This window comes from Mus musculus, chromosome 7, assembly GCF_000001635.26.
Source record: "Mus musculus strain C57BL/6J chromosome 7, GRCm38.p6 C57BL/6J".
Taxonomy (NCBI): Eukaryota; Metazoa; Chordata; class Mammalia; order Rodentia; family Muridae; genus Mus; species Mus musculus.
Window position 1 is genome coordinate 92,850,203 of NC_000073.6, and position 3,941 is coordinate 92,854,143.

Sequence of the window (3,941 nt, forward strand, 5' to 3'; positions counted from 1 at the left end):
TCACTCTACCTCCATCTCTCCTGTCATATGTAAACACTCAGCTCCTACTCCAGTACCAGGCCTGCCTGCCGCCATGATGGTCATAGTCTACCCTCTGAAATTGTAAGCAAGCCCCAATTAAATTCTTCCTCTTATGAGTTACCTTGGTTATGATGTCTCTTTGCAGCCATTCAGTATCTATCTATCTATCTATCTATCTGTCATCTATCTACTACCTATGTATCTATCTATTTATCTAACTTTCTATCTGGGGGAGGTGTGTATGAAAATATAGTCAATACAGCGTTACTCGTAATATCTAAGTATAGAATGAAACCAATTGCTAGTCAATGGATGAATAAGGAAATATTGTATATATTCACAAAGAAGTTTTATTCAGCCAAAGAGAATATCATTTGCACCCAAATTTTAGTACAGTATATAGTATCAAGTACAATAACCAAGTATAGAAAAACCAAATATTTTATGTTTTGCTCATTATGTAAATTTAAAAAATATTATCAGTTGCTTTGAAAGTAAGTTGGTGATCACTGCTAAGGATTTCAAATGGTGCTTTGGGTAGGGAGGAATAAGAGTGGAAGAAGGGTTGTTGTGTGTCTAATACACACTATCTATACGCATGGGACTATCTCATGCAACTTCAGTATGTACACAACTGGCGTGTGCCTTAAAGAGTACAGTCTGTTAAGATGCATGGTAGAGGGCTGGCAAGATGGCTCAGTGGGTAAGAGCTCTGACTGCTCTTCCGAAGGTCCTGAGTTCAAATCCCAACAACCACATGGTGGCTCACAACCACCCATAATGAGATCTGACGCCCTCTTCTGTGTCTGAAGACAGCTACAGTCTTATTTATAATAATAAATCTTTGGGCCTGAGTGAGTGGAGTAGACTGGAGTGAGCAGAGGTCGCAAATTTAATTCCCAACAACCACAGAAGGCTCACAACCACTACATAAAACCTTAAAAAATAAAAAAAAAAAGCAGGTAGAATCTATAGGATGATAGAAAGATCAGATGTATAAACTTCAGGTCCCCGGAACATTGTTCTTCAGTTAGTTGAACACAGGTAGAATGTAACTGTATTGAATGTCATTATTAAGAGTCTATAAATTATTGGGGCTGACAAAATAAAATTATGACTTTGTTACTATACAATGACACTAGCTCTGAAGTTGATATGAGATTCTCAATTTTGTTATGTAGTCCCTTCTTTTAGAGTGTTGAGGAGTATACCTCAGTAGTTGAGTATATTCTTGGAACACACAACAGAGATGTTTGCCAACATTTCTGCTCTGACTTTACCCATGTTACATTTTTTAACTGTTCTCTTACCATTTGAATCATTTAAGACTACTGTCACTACAGGTCAAAACTAGTCATATATTGGCAATTTCATGATTCTAATATTACTTAGTTCTAAGTAGCAGGGACTGTTCAACAACTATAGCTAGCTAGAGGAAAACCACTGACCCTAAATCATAGTTTTCCATCAAGAGTCTTTAGAAAGTTATATCTCACACATTGTTTTTTCCTTTTGCAAAATGAGATAGATGCCTTGTAAATCAGCATAAATCCTAAAAAACAAAACAAAACTAAAAAACCCTCATTCATAAATACATCAATATTGGTCACTACAAGAGAGGTATAAATATTGCTTATTCCCCAAATATCCAGATTTAAATCATTATGCACTTCATGTGTGCAATGCAATGTTCCAAATAAGTATTTCATAAATTAAAAAACTATCATAAAAACTATGAGAATAATTTTTATATTAGACTTAATCATTTCTGGTAACTGGCAGACAATACCTAATATAAGCTTTCTGTATACCCCTAAGTGGATCCAGTCTCGAGATGAAACCTGGATCTATATTTACAGTAACAATCACATGTGTGCTTTGGGCTAGGTGCTCACAACCAAATATTTCAAGAACTGTAGCCTATTTCTGGAACTGAAATTTCTGTTTTGTTTTGGTTCAGGAAACAACGCTAATAATACAAGACATTTTCAATTTTCACACCTCTAACATATTTGATTTTCCAGAGAATAGTTGTATCTTCTTATCTAAATAAAAATAAGCAAGAGAAACAGTCTTTATTACTTTGATCTATACTGTAGGAACTTAAGAAACTATACAATTTATTGATGCTCATTTAAAATTCATTTTTAAACTCATCTTAGTTTGGATTTCATTGCTGTGAAGAGATGTCATGCCTACAGCAACTCTTATAAAGAATATATTTAACTGGGGTTGGCTTACTATTTCAGAGGTTTAGTCCATTATCATGGCAGGAAGCTTGGCAGCTTGCAGAAAGACATGGTACTGAAGGAATATCATGTATACATCTCTGTTCTAGATCTTGATCTCTAGGCAGAAAGGAAGAGACTGGGTGTAGCGTGAGCGTATATAACCTCAAAGCCCACCTCCAAGTGACATACTTCTTCCAACAAGAACACACCTAGTCCAACAAGGTCACACCTCCTAATAGTGTCACTTCCTGTAGCCAAGCCTTCAATCACATGAGTCTATGGAAACAATACCTATTGAAATCACAACACTTTAAAGCAATCTTTGGAGTAGGAAAAGCACTGTGTTTTAGGCAAAGACAGATGAAGATAGCATTCTAGGCAAAGGTTTTCAATAAAAGTATCTAACACTTTTAACAAATTATCCTCTTTGAATCTCAGGCTTCCTTGGATCTCTCATGTTATGCTGTTAGTTGAGAATGCTGATTTATGAAGGTCAGTGCGGCCAGTAGTGCCTTCACATAAAGCGCACAACTGGCATCAGGGAGGTCACAGATGAGGAGGCAGGGTTGGAAGTCTACACCTCAGGGAGCACTCCCCAGGGATTCTAGAAACAAGAGGGAAGAAAGTAGAAAGAGTATCTTGATCCTGCTCAAGTCATGTTCCAATGGGTTCTTGCTGCAGGCAGCAGGCCAATAGAATCTTGAGTTTCTTGTATAGAATAACAACAACAAAATCAGCGTCTGCCTATTTATTATTTGCTATAAGCCAAATCATGTTTTAGTCACTGCAAGAATGAAAATTCAGTTTCTCAGAGATCTGCATTATATGGAAAGTGGTAGAAATAGGAGGAAATTCATAGTATGTCAAATGTTGATAGTTACTATGGAGACAGTAAGGCCAGGACAAGGAAGCAAGGTAGTGATGGTACAGTGCTGTTATTTTATATAGGATAGGGCCTCAACAATAGCATGTCACTTCAATACAGATGTGCGGGAAGTGAAAAGAAAGAACAGTGTATAACCCTCGGTAGGTATTATAGGCATATGCACAGAATATGCAAAAGTCTCATAGCAGAGTTCCTGGTGTACATTGATTTTAACTTACAATTCTATCCAGCTGTTTTTGCTTTGTTTCAATCATCTACAGCCCTGGAATCTCAAGAGTTCTCTGGCTCTCCAGCAGCAAATGACAGAATACATGACTCCAGGCTTTGATCCAACTGCTGGCCTCAGGAGCAGAATTATTAAACTTCATAGTGATTTCAATTGAAGAGATCTGTTCCCTGATACCAGGAAGAGTGCTAGATCCTTGAGCTCTTTTTAGCTTGAGCCACCTTTCTGTCATCTGCATCCTTTGGATTCTTGCTGTCTAAAAATGTCTGGGTTTTCTTGTACCCAGGAGCTGTGGTAGGTCAAATTGAGGCTCTTAACCCCAGTGGGTCATTGTGTATAATATTCTCAGGATGGTGCTCCTCCACTGTCCTCCTAGTCACAGAACATGACAAAAAGTGAGATCTCTCTCTGCTTACCCCATTTGCTGGAGAATCATTGCTTCCCTCATACCCACAAGGGGATCTGAAGATAGAAGACTGTGGGCTTGTAAGAATTGCCTGGCTTACTTTTTGGATAGCAGCTTTTGGGTCCTGTCCCCTAACCAGGAAACTGTCCAGATGATGCAGCATCCGGCCTA